This window comes from Vigna unguiculata, unplaced genomic scaffold (genome assembly GCF_004118075.2).
Source record: "Vigna unguiculata cultivar IT97K-499-35 unplaced genomic scaffold, ASM411807v1 contig_669, whole genome shotgun sequence".
In the NCBI taxonomy this organism is placed as follows: domain Eukaryota; kingdom Viridiplantae; phylum Streptophyta; class Magnoliopsida; order Fabales; family Fabaceae; genus Vigna; species Vigna unguiculata.
Genome location: NW_021011393.1, coordinates 99,088 through 112,553, shown reverse-complemented (window position 1 = coordinate 112,553; position 13,466 = coordinate 99,088).

The following is a 13,466-nucleotide window of genomic DNA, read 5'->3' as shown; positions in this document are numbered from 1 at the left end:
ATCTCTATTATGTCTTGGTTTGAGGGTGATATCAAGATTACAATTATGTCCGCAATTTATTCTTTAACTTAATTATGAAAATGATGTAAAAACATGACTTTTCAAATTATTTTTACAAAAATAATTAATCACGAAAATTTGAAAATTGTCATCAAAATAAGGTTTAAAAAGTAATTTTCAATTATAAAATTTTTTATTACATTGTCTTTTAAATATTTTATTATTAAAATATGTTAATTTCATTTATACATTTTCATATTTTTTCTACGATAAATCAAACTTATATCATCATAATTTTTAATTACTTTTTAAAATAAAGTAAAATTTGGTAATCTGGGTTTTTTATGATTTAAAAATAAGTTTTAATTTATCACATCCATCAAATCACTTACAAACTTGAAAAAACTTTACTCTTAATCCACCCACTTTCACCTTTAATCTACTTAAAGTGAACAACACAAACTTGACACAATAATCCACTTGATGTCATCCTCTCCCTCTCCATCCAATCAACCTTGAGGGAGAAAGAGGGGAAGTAAAAGGATATTCTTCTGTTTTTAAGTCATCTCTGTTATGTCTTGGTTTGAGAGTGATATCTAGATTAGAATTATGTCCACAATTTATTTTTCAGCTTAATTATGAAAATGATGTAAAAATATGACTTTTTAAATTATTTTTACAAAAATAATTAATAAGGAAAATTTGAAAATATTTACAAAATAAGGTTTAAAAAGTAATTTTTCATTATGAATTTTTTGACTACATTAACTTTTAAATATTTTTTTATGAAAATATGTTACTTTCATTTATACATTTTCATATTTTTTTTTAGATAAATCACACTTATATAATGATAATTTTTAATTGTTTTTAAAATAAAGTACAATTTGGTAATCTTGTTTTTTTATGATTTAAATATAATTTTCAATCTATCACAACCATCAAATCACTCACAAACTTGAACAAACTTTACTCTTAATCCACCCAGTTTCACCTTTAATCCACTTAAAGTGAACTACACAAACTTCACACTATAATCCATGTGATGTCATTCTCTCCCTCTCCATCTAATCAACCTTGTGGGAGAGAGAGGAAGGAAGAGGGAAATTCTTCTATTTTTAAATCATGTATGTTATGTGTCTGTTTGAGGGTAATACCAAGATTACAATTATGTCCACAATTTATTTTTCAGCTTAATTATGAAAATGATGTAAAAATATGACTTTTCAAATTATTTTTACAAAAATAATTAATATGGAAAATTTGAAAATATTTATAAAATAAGGTTTAAAAAGTAATTTTTAATTATAAAATTTTTTATTACATTATCTTTTAAATATTTTCTTATTAAAATATGTTAATTTCATTTATACATTTTCATATTTTTTTCTACGATAAATCAAACTTATATCATCATAATTTTTAATTACTTTTTAAAATAAAGTAAATTTGGTAATCTTGGTTTTTTATGATTTAAAAATAAGTTTTAATCTATCACATCCATCAAATCAGTCACAAACTTGAAAAAACTTTACTCTTAATCCACCCACTTTCACCTTTAATCTACTTAAAGTGAACAACACAAACTTGACACAATAATCCACTTGATGTCATCCTCTCCCTCTCCATCCAATCAACCTTGAGGGAGAAAGAGGGAAAGTAAAAGGGATATTCTTCTGATTTTAAGTCATCTCTGTTATGTGTCTGTTTGAGGGTGATATGAAGATCACAATTATGTCCGCAATTTATTTTTCAGCTTAATTATGAAAATGATGTAAAAATATGACTTTTTAAATTATTTTTACAAATATAATTAATAAGGAAAATTTGAAAATATTTACAAAATAAGGTTTCAAAAGTAATTTTTAATTATAAATTTTTTATTACATTAACTTTTAAATATTTTTTGATTAAAATATGTTACTTTCATTTATACATTTTCATATTTTTTCTTAGATAAATCAAACTTATATAATGATAATTTTTAATTATTTTTAAAATAAAGTACAATTTGGTAATCTTGTTTTTTTATGATTTAAATATAATTTTTAATCTATCACATCCATCAAATCACTCACAAACTTGAACAAACTTTACTCTTAATCCACCCAGTTTCACCTTTAATCCACTTAAAGTGAACAACACAAACTTCACACTGTAATCCACTTGATGTCATCTTCTCCCTTTCCATCTCATCAACCTTGAGGGAGAGAGAGGGAAGGAAGAGGGAAATTCTTCTATTTTTAAATTGTGTCTGTTATTGATGAAGGCGTGACCACCTCCGTAGAAGCTCCCTCAAGAAGGATCACTAGAAGCATGTCTAGAGGGGAGTCTTCTATTCCATCACCTTTATCTTTGTTTTGCATTACTTTAGTTTGAATTCCCTAAGTTGGTTTCTAGTTGACTTATTTTGGTTTACTTGTTGACTTTGATCCAAAGTTGACCTTTGACCAAGATTAGATTAACTTAAACAAACATGCTAATCCTTGTTTGTCTTGTTTTGTAGGTAATTAAGAGAAAGTAGAGCATGGCTAGGTGGCACTTGGTGATTGGAGCAATTGGATGAAGTGGAAGAGAGAGGAAAGCAAAAAGCATAAAGCAAAAGCAAAAGTAGACATGTACCTTGTCTCCTTTTGCCTTTGTGGTTTATGCCTTAGAAGGTCACTTGGTCTCCTTCCTCTTTTGGCCTAGAATCCTCATGGGAATGCCTCCACCAATCATCTCCCTTCACTTGGCCAAGACTCACTCTCACATTAGGTTTAGGGTTTGCTAGTTATGCCTGTTTCATGTTTTTGTATTTGCTAAAGGACCCCTATGAACTCCTATTTAAAGGGTGTTCCTTGTCTTGTAAAAGGGTTGATCATTTTGTTTCTAAACTATTGTGTTTCAACCATTAAATTTTCGTGAGCTCTCCTTCCTAGAAGTGAACTCACCTTTGCCTTATCTTGCTTGCAAGTGGCGGCACCATCACTCATCTCTAGGGCTTGGTTGGCTTAGATCCCCCCTATGAGTGGCGTGCTTCTTCTATGCTTAATCTTCTATGCTTTCCATTTTTATTGTTTCTTCTTTCATTTTTCTATTTAGTGTTGTTATTGCCGTGTGTGTTTAAGCTTGAATCCAACTCTCTTCTTCCTTTCATGAGCTTGAGAAATGAACCTTCACATCTAGATAGCATGCTATCGTAATGTCGAGTGGGAATTTTCAAAAAGCTTTCTTAAACAACTTCACCATATTCATAACTCTAAAAGGAAACAAGATAATCCTTCATCAGTTATGTCTTGGTTTAAGGGTGATATCAAGATTACAATTATGTCCACAATTTATTTTTCAGCTTAATTATGAAAATGATGTAAAAATATGACTTTTCAAATTATTTTTACAAAAATAATTAATCACGAAAATTCGAAAATTGTTATAAAATAAGGTTTAAAAAGTAATTTTTAATTATAAATTTTTTTATTACATTATCTTTTAAATATTTTATTATTAAAATATGTTAATTTCATTTATACATTTTCATATTTTTTTCTACGATAAATCAAACTTATATCATCATAATTTTTAATTACTTTTTAAAATAAAGTACAATTTGGTAAACTTGTTTTTTTATGATTTAAATATAAGTTTTAATATATCACATCCATCAAATCACTCACAAACTTGAACAAACTTTACTCTTAATCCACCCACTTTCACCTTTAATCTACTTAAAGTGAACAACACAAACTTCACACTGTAATCCACCTGATGTCATCCTCTCCCTCTCCATCCAATCAACCTTGAGGGAAAAAGAGGGAAAGTAAAAGGGATATTTTTTTGTTTTTAAGTCATCTCTGTTATGTGTCTGTTTGAGGGTGATATGAGGATTACAATTATGTCCGCAATTTATTTTCCAGCTTAATTATGAAAATGATGTACAAATATGACTTTTTAAATTATTTTTACAAAAATAATTAATAAGGAAAATTTGAAAATATTTATAAAAAAAGGTTTAAAAAGTAATTTTTAATTATGAATTTTTTTACAACATTAACTTTTAAATAACTTTTTATTGAAATATGTGACTTTCATTTATACATTTTCATATTTTTTCTTAGATAAATCAAACTTATATAATGATAATTTTTAATTATTTTTAAAATAAAGTACAATTTGGTAATCTTGTTTTTTTACGATTTAAATATAATTTTTAATCTATCACATCTATCAAATCACTCACCAACTTGAAAACACTTTACTCTTAATTCACCTACTTTCACCTTTAATCTACTTAAAGTGAACAACACAAACTTTACACTGTAATCCACTTGATGTCATCCTCTCCCTCTCCATCCAATCAACCTTGAGGGAGAAAGAGGGAAAGTAAAAGGGATATTCTTCTAATTTTAAGTCATCTCTGTTATGTGTCTGTTTGAGGGTAATATGAAGATTACAATTATGTCCGCAATTTATTTTTCAGCTTAATTATGAAAATGATGTAAAAATATGACTTTTCAAATTATTTTTACAAAAATAATTAATCACGAAAATTTGAAAATTATTATAAAATAAAGTTTAAAAAGTAATTTTTAATTATAAATTTTTGTATTACATTATCTTCATTATTATTAAAATATGTTAATTTCATCTATACATTTTCATATTTTTTTCTACGATAAATCAGACTTATATCATGATAATTTTTAATTACTTTTTAAAATAAAGTACAATTTGGTAATCTTGTTTTTTTATGATTTAAATATAAGTTTTAATCTATCACATCCATCAAATCACTCACAAACTTGAACAAACTTTACTCTTAATCCACCCACTTTCACCTTTAATCTACTTAAAGTGAACAACACAAACTTCACACTGTAATCCACCTGATGTCATCCTCTCCCTCTCCATCCAATCAACCTTGAGGGAGAAAGAGGGAAAGTAAAAGGGATATTCTTTTGTTTTTAAGTCATTTATGTTATGTGTCTGTTTGAGGGTGATATGAAGATTAAAATTATGTCCGCAATTTATTTTCCAGCTTAATTATGAAAATGATGTACAAATATGGCTTTTTAAATTATTTTTACAAAAATAATTAATAAGGAAAATTTGAAAATATTTATAAAATAAGGTTTAAAAAGTAATTTTTAATTATGATTTTTTTTACAATATTAACTTTTAAATATTTTTTTATTGCAATATGTGACTTTCATTTATACATTTTCATATTTTTTCTTAGATAAATCAAACTTATATAATGATAATTTTTAATTATTTTTAAAATAAAGTACAATTTGGTAATCTTGTTTTTTTATGATTTAAATATAATTTTTAATCTATCACATCCATCAAATCACTCACAAACTTGAAAAAACTTTACTCTTAATTCACCCACTTTCACCTTTAATCTACTTAAAGTGAACAACACAAACTTTACACTGTAATAAACTTGATGTCATCCTCTCCCTCTCCATCCAATCAACCTTGAGGGAGAAAGAGGGAAAGTAAAAGGATATTCTTCTGATTTTAAGTCATCTCTGTTATGTGTCTGTTTGAGGGTAATATGAAGATTACAATTATGTCCGTAATTTATTTTTCAGCTTAATTATGAAAATGATGTAAAAATATGAATTTTTAAATTATTTTTACAAAAATAATTAATAAGGAAAATTGGAAAATATTTACAAAATATGGTTTAAAAAGTAATTTTTAATTATAAATTTTTTTATTACATTAACTTTTAAATATTTTTTTATTAAAATATGTTACTTTCATTTATACATTTTCATATTTTTTCTTAGATAAATAAAACTTATATAATGATAATTTTTAATTATTTTTAAAATAAAGTACACTTTGGTAATCTTGTTTTTTTACGATTTAAATATAGTTTTTAATCTATCACATCCATCAAATCACTCACAAACTTGAAAAAACTTTACTCTTAATTCACCCACTTTCACCTTTAATCTACTTAAAGTGAACAACACAAACTTTACACTGTAATCCACTTGATGTCATCCTCTCCCTCTCCATCCAATCAACCTTGAGGGAGAAAGAGGGAAAGTAAAAGGGATATTCTTCTGATTTTAAGTCATCTCTGTTATGTGTCTGTTTGAGGGTAATATGAAGATTACAATTATGTCCGTAATTTATTTTTCAGCTTAATTATGAAAATGATGTAAAAATATGAATTTTTAAATTATTTTTACAAAAATAATTAATAAGGAAAATTGGAAAATATTTACAAAATAAGGTTCAAAAAGTAATTTTTAATTATAATTTTTTTTATTACATTAACTTTTAAATATTTTTTTATTAAAATATGTTACTTTCATTTATACATTTTCATATTTTTTCTTAGATAAATAAAACTTATATAATGATAATTTTTAATTATTTTTAAAATAAAGTACAATTTGGTAATCTTGTTTTTTTATGATTTAAATATAATTTTTAATCTATCACATCCAACTAATTACTCACAAACTTGAAAAAACTTTACTCTTAATTCACCCACTTTCACCTTTAATCTACTTAAAGTGAACAACACAAACTTCACACTGTAATCCACCTGATGTCATCCTCTCCCTCTCCATCCAATCAACCTTGAGGGAGAAAGAGGGAAAGTAAAAGGGATATTCCTTTGTTTTTAAGTCATTTCTGTTATGTGTCTGTTTGATGGTGATATGAAGATTACAATTATGTCCGTAATTTAGTTTCCAGCTTAATTATGAAAATGATGTACAAATATGGCTTTTTAAATTATTTTTACAAAAATAATTAATAAGGAAAATTTGAAAATAATTATAAAATAAGGTTTAAAAAGTAATTTTTAATTATGAATTTTTTTACAACATAAACTTTTAACTATTTTTTTATTGAAATATGTGACTTTCATTTATACATTTTCATATTTTTTCTTAGATAAATCAAACTTATATAATGATAATTTTTAATTATTTTTAAAATAAAGTACAATTTGGTAATCTTGTTTTTTTACGATTTAAATATAATTTTTAATCTATCACATCTATCAAATCACTCACAAACTTGAAAAAACTTTACTCTTAATTCACCCACTTTCACCTTTAATCTACTTAAAGTGAACAACACAAACTTTACACTGTAATCCACTTGATGTCATCCTCTCCCTCTCCATCCAATCAACCTTGAGGGAGAAAGAGGGAAAGTAAAAGGGATATTCTTCTGATTTTAAGTCATCTCTGTTATATGTCTGTTTGAGGATAATATGAAGATTACAGATATGTCCGCAATTTATTTTTCAGCTTAATTATGAAAATGATGTAAAAATATGACTTTTCAAATTATTTTTACAAAAATAATTAATCACGAAAATTTGAAAATTGTTATAAAATAAGGTTTAAAAAGTAATTTTTTATTATAAATTTTTTTATTACATTATCTTTTAAATATTTTATTATTAAAATATGTTAATTTCATTTATACATTTTCATATTTTTTCTTAGATAAATCAAACTTATATAATGATAATTTTTAATTATTTTTAAAATAAAGTACAATTTGGTAATCTTGGTTTTTTATGATTTAAATATAAGTTTTAATCTATCACATCCATCAAATCACTCATAAACTTGAAAAACTTTTACTCTTAATCCACCTACTTTCACCTTTAACCTAATTAAAGTGAACAACACAAACTTTACACTATAATCCACTTGATGTCATCCTCTCCCTCTCCATCCAATCAACCTTGAGGGAGAAAGAGGGAAAGTAAAAGGGATATTCTTCTATTTTTAAGTCATCTATGTTATGTGTCTGTTTGAGCGTGATATGAAGATTACAATTATGTCCACAATTTATTTTTCAGCTTAATTATGAAAATGATGTAAAAATATGACTTCTGAAATTATTTTTACAAAAATAATTAATTAGGATAATTTTAAAATATTTATAAAATAAGGTTTAAAAAGTAATTTTTAATTATAAATTTTTTTATTCCATTAACTTTTAATTTTTTTTATTAAAATATGTTACTTTCATTTATACATTTTCATATTTTTTTCTTAGATAAATCAAACTTATATAATGATAATTTTTAATTATTTTTAAAATAAAGTACAATTTGGTAATCTTTTTTTTCATGATTTAAATATAATTTTTAATCTATCACATCCATCAAATCAATCACAAATTTTAACAAACTTTACTCTTAATCAACCCAGTTTCTCCTTTAATCCACTTAAAGTGAACTACACAAACTTCACACTATAATCCACTTGATGTCATTCTCTCCCTCCCCATCTAATCAACCTTGTGGGAGAGAGAGGGGAAGGAATAGGGATAGTCCCTATTTTTAAATCATGTCAGTTATGTCTTGGTCTGAGGATGATATCAAGATTACAATTATGTCCACAATTTATTTTTCAGCTTAATTATGAAAATGATATAAAAATATGACTTTTCAAATTATTTTTACAAAAATTATTAATCACGAAAATTTGAAAATTGTTATAAAATAAGGTTTAAAAAGTAATTTTTAATTATAAAATTTTTTATTACATTATCTTTTAAATATTTTATTATTAAAATATGTTAATTTCATTTATAGATTTTCATATTTTTTTCTACGATAAATCAAACTTATATCATGATAAATTTTAATTACTTTTTAAAATAAAGTACAATTTGGTAATCTTATTTTTTTATGATTTAAATATAAGTTTTAATCTATCACATCCATCAAATCACTCACAAACTTGAAAAAATTTTACTCTTAATTCACCCACTTTCACCTTTAATCTACTTAAAGTGAACAACACAAACTTTACACTATAATCCACTTAATGTCATCCTCTCCCTCTCCATCAAATCAACCTTGTGGGAGAGAGAGGGGAAGGAAGAGAGAAATTCTTCTATTTCTAAATCATGTCTGTTATGCCTTGGTTTGAGGTTAATATCAATATTACCATTATGTCCACAATTTATTCTTCAGGTTAATTATGAAAATGATGTAAAAATATGACTTTTCAAATTATTTTTACAAAAATAATTAATCACGAAAATTGGAAAATTGTTATAAAATAAGGTTTAAAAAGTAATTTTTAATTATAAATTTTTTATTACATTATCTTTTAAATATTTTATTATTAAAATATGTTAATTTCATTTATACATTTTCATATTTTTTTCTACGATAAATAAAACTTATATAATGATAATTTTTAATTATTTTTAAAATAAAGTACAATTTGGTAATCTTGTTTTTTTATGATTTAAATATAATTTTTAATCCATCACATCCAACAAATTACTCACAAACTTGAACAAACTTTACTCTTAATTCACCCACTTTCACCTTTAATCTACTTAAAGTGAACAACACAAACTTTACACTGTAATCCACTTGATGTCATCCTCTCCCTCTCCATCCAATCAACCTTGAGGGAGAAAGAGGGAAAGTAAAAGGATATTCTTCTGATTTTAAGTCATCTCTGTTATGTGTCTGTTTGAGGGTAATATGAAGATTACAATTATGTCCGTAATTTATTTTTCAGCTTAATTATGAAAATGATGTAAAAATATGAATTTTTAAATTATTTTTACAAAAATAATTAATAAGGAAAATTGGAAAATATTTACAAAATAAGGTTTAAAAAGTAATTTTTAATTATAAGTTTTTTTATTATATTAACTTTTAAATATTTTTTTATTAAAATATGTTACTTTCATTTATACATTTTCATATTTTTTCTTAGATAAATAAAACTTATATAATGATAATTTTTAATTATTTTTAAAATAAAGTACAATTTGGTAATTTTTTTTTATGATTTAAATATAATTTTTAATCTATCACATCCATCAAATCAGTCACAAACTTGAACAAACTTTACTCCTCATCCACCCCGTTTCACCTTTAATCCACTTAAAGTGAACAACACAAACTTCACACTATAATCCACTTGATGTCCTTCTCTCCCTCCCCCCATCTGATCAACCTTGTGGGAGAGAGAGGGGAAGGAAGAGGAAAGTCTTCTATTTTTAGATCATGTCTGTTATGTCTTGGTTTGATGGTGATATCAAGATTACAATTATGTCCACAATTTATTTTTCAGCTTAATTATGAAAATGATGTAAAAACATGACTTTTCAAATTATTTTTACAAAAATAATTAATCACGAAAATTTGAAAATTGTTATAAAATAAGGTTTAAAAAGTAATTTTTAATTATAAATTTTTTTATTACATTATCTTTTAAATATTTTATTATTAAAATATGTTAATTTCATTTATACATTTTCATATTTTTTTCTACGATAAATCAAACTTATATCATGATAATTTTTAATTGCTTTTTAAAATAAAGTACAATTTGGTAATCTTATTTTTTTATGATTTAAATATAAGTTTTAATCTATCACATCCATCAAATCACTCACAAACTTGAAAAAATTTTACTCTTAATTCACCCACTTTCACCTTTAATCTACTTAAAGTGAACAACACAAACTTTACACTGTAATCCACTTGATGTCATCCTCTCCCTCTCCATCAAATCAACCTTGTGGGAGAGAGAGGGGAAGGAAGAGAGAAATTCTTCTATTTCTAAATCATGTCTGTTATGTCTTGGTTTGAGGTTAATATCGAGATTACCATTATGTCCACAATTTATTCTTCAGGTTAATTATGAAAATGATGTAAAAATATGACTTTTCAAATTATTTTTACAAAAATAATTAATCACGAAAATTGGAAAATTGTTATAAAATAAGGTTTAAAAAGTAATTTTTAATTATAAATTTTTTTATTACATTATCTTTTAAATATTTTTTTATTAAAATATGTTACTTTTATTTATACATTTTCATATTTTTTTCTTAGATAAATCAAACTTATATAATGATAATTTTTAATTATTTTAAAAATAAAGTACAATTTGGTAATCTTTTTTTTTTATGATTTAAATATAATTTTTAATCTATCACATCCATCAAATGAATCACAAACTTGAACAAACTTTACTCCTAATCCACCCAGTTTCACCTTTAATCCACTTAAAGTGAACAACACAAACTTCACACTATAATCCACTTGATGTCATTCTCTCCCTCCCCATCTAATCAACCTTGTGGGAGAGAGAGGGGAAGGAATAGGGATAGTCCCTATTTTTAAATCATGTCAGTTATGTCTTGGTTTGATGGTGATATCAAGATTACAATTATGTCCACAATTTAATTTTCAGCTTAATTATGAAAATGATGTAAAAACATGACTTTTCAAATTATTTTTACAAAAATAATTAATATGGAAAATTTGAAAATATTTATAAAATAATGTTTAAAAAGTAATTTTTAATTATAAAATTTTTTATTACATTATCTTTTAAATATTTTATTATTAAAATATGTTAATTTCATTTATACATTTTAATATTTTTTTCTACGATAAATCAAACTTATATCATGATAATTTTTAATTACTTTTTAAAATAAAGTACAATTTGGTAATCTTGTTTTTTTATGATTTAAATATAAGTTTTAATCTATCACATCCATCAAATCACTCACAAACTTGAAAAAATTTTACTCTTAATTCACCCACTTTCACCTTTAATCTACTTAAAGTGAACAACACAAACTTTACACTGTAATCCACTTGATGTCATCCTCTCCCTCTCCATCAAATCAACCTTGTGGGAGAGAGAGGGGAAGGAAGAGAGAAATTCTTCTATTTCTAAATCATGTCTGTTATGTCTTGGTTTGAGGGTGATATCAAGATTACCATTATGTCCACAATTTATTCTTCAGGTTAATTATGAAAATGATGTAAAAATATGACTTTTCAAATTATTTTTCAAAAATAATTAATCATGAAAATTGGAAAATTGTTATAAAATAAGGTTTAAAAAGTAATTTTTAATTATAAATTTTTTTATTACATTATCTTTTAAATATTTTATTATTAAAATATGTTAATTTCATTTATACATTTTCATATTTTTTTCTACGATAAATCAAACTTATATCATCATAATTTTTAATTACTTTTTAAAATAAAGTAAATTTGGTAATCTTAGTTTTTTATGATTTAAAAATAAGTTTTAATCTATCACATCCATCAAATCAGTCACAAACTTGAAAAAAACTTTACTCTTAATCCACCCACTTTCACCTTTAATCTACTTAAAGTGAACAACACAAACTTGACACAATAATCCACTTGATGTCATCCTCTCCCTCTCCATCCAATCAACCTTGAGGGAGAAAGAGCGAAAGTAAAAGGGATATTCTTCTGATTTTAAGTCATCTCTGTTATGTGTCTGTTTGAGGGTGATATGAAGATCACAATTATGTCCGCAATTTATTTTTCAGCTTAATTATGAAAATGATGTAAAAATATGACTTTTTAAATTATTTTTACAATTATAATTAATAAGGAAAATTTGAAAATATTTACAAAATAAGGTTTCAAAAGTAATTTTTAATTATAAATTTTTTTATTACATTAACTTTTAAATATTTTTTGATTAAAATATGTTACTTTCATTTATACATTTTCATATTTTTTCTTAGATAAATCAAACTTATATAATGATAATTTTTAATTATTTTTAAAATAAAGTACAATTTGGTAATCTTGTTTTTTTATGATTTAAATATAATTTTTAATCTATCACATCCATCAATTCACTCACAAACTTGAACAAACTTTACTCTTAATCCACCCAGTTTCACCTTTAATCCACTTAAAGTGAACAACACAAACTTCACACTGTAATCCACTTGATGTCATCTTCTCCCTTTCCATCTAATCAACCTTGAGGGAGAGAGAGGGGAAGGAAGAGGGAAATTCTTCTATTTTTAAATTGTGTCTGTTATTGATGAAGGCGTGACAACCTCCGTAGAAGCTCCCTCAAGAAGGATCACTAGAAGCATGTCTAGAGGGGAGTGTTCTATTCCATCACCTTTATCTTTGTTTTGCATTACTTTAGTTTGAATTCCCTAAGTTGGTTTCTAGTTGACTTATTTTGGTTGACTTGTTGACTTTGATCCAAAGTTGACCTTTGACCAAGATGAGATTAACTTAAACAAACATGCTAGTCCTTGTTTGTCTTGTTTTGTAGGTAATTAAGAGAAAGTAGAGCATGGCTAGGTGGCACTTGGTGATTGGAGCACTTGGATGAAGTGGAAGAGAGAGGAAAGCAAAAAGCATAAAGCAAAAGCAAAAGTAGACATGTACCTTGTCTCCTTTTGCCTTTGTGGTTTATGCCTTAGAAGGTCACTTGGTCTCCTTCCTCTTTTGGCCTAGAATCCTCATGGGAATGCCTCTACCAATCATCTCCCTTCACTTGGCCAAGACTCACTCTCACATTAGGTTTAGGGTTTGCTAGTTATGCCTGTTTCATGTTTTTGTATTTGCTAAAGGACCCCTATGAACTCCTATTTAAAGGGTGCTCCTTGTCTTGTAAAAGGGTTGATCATTTTGTTTCTAAACTATTGTG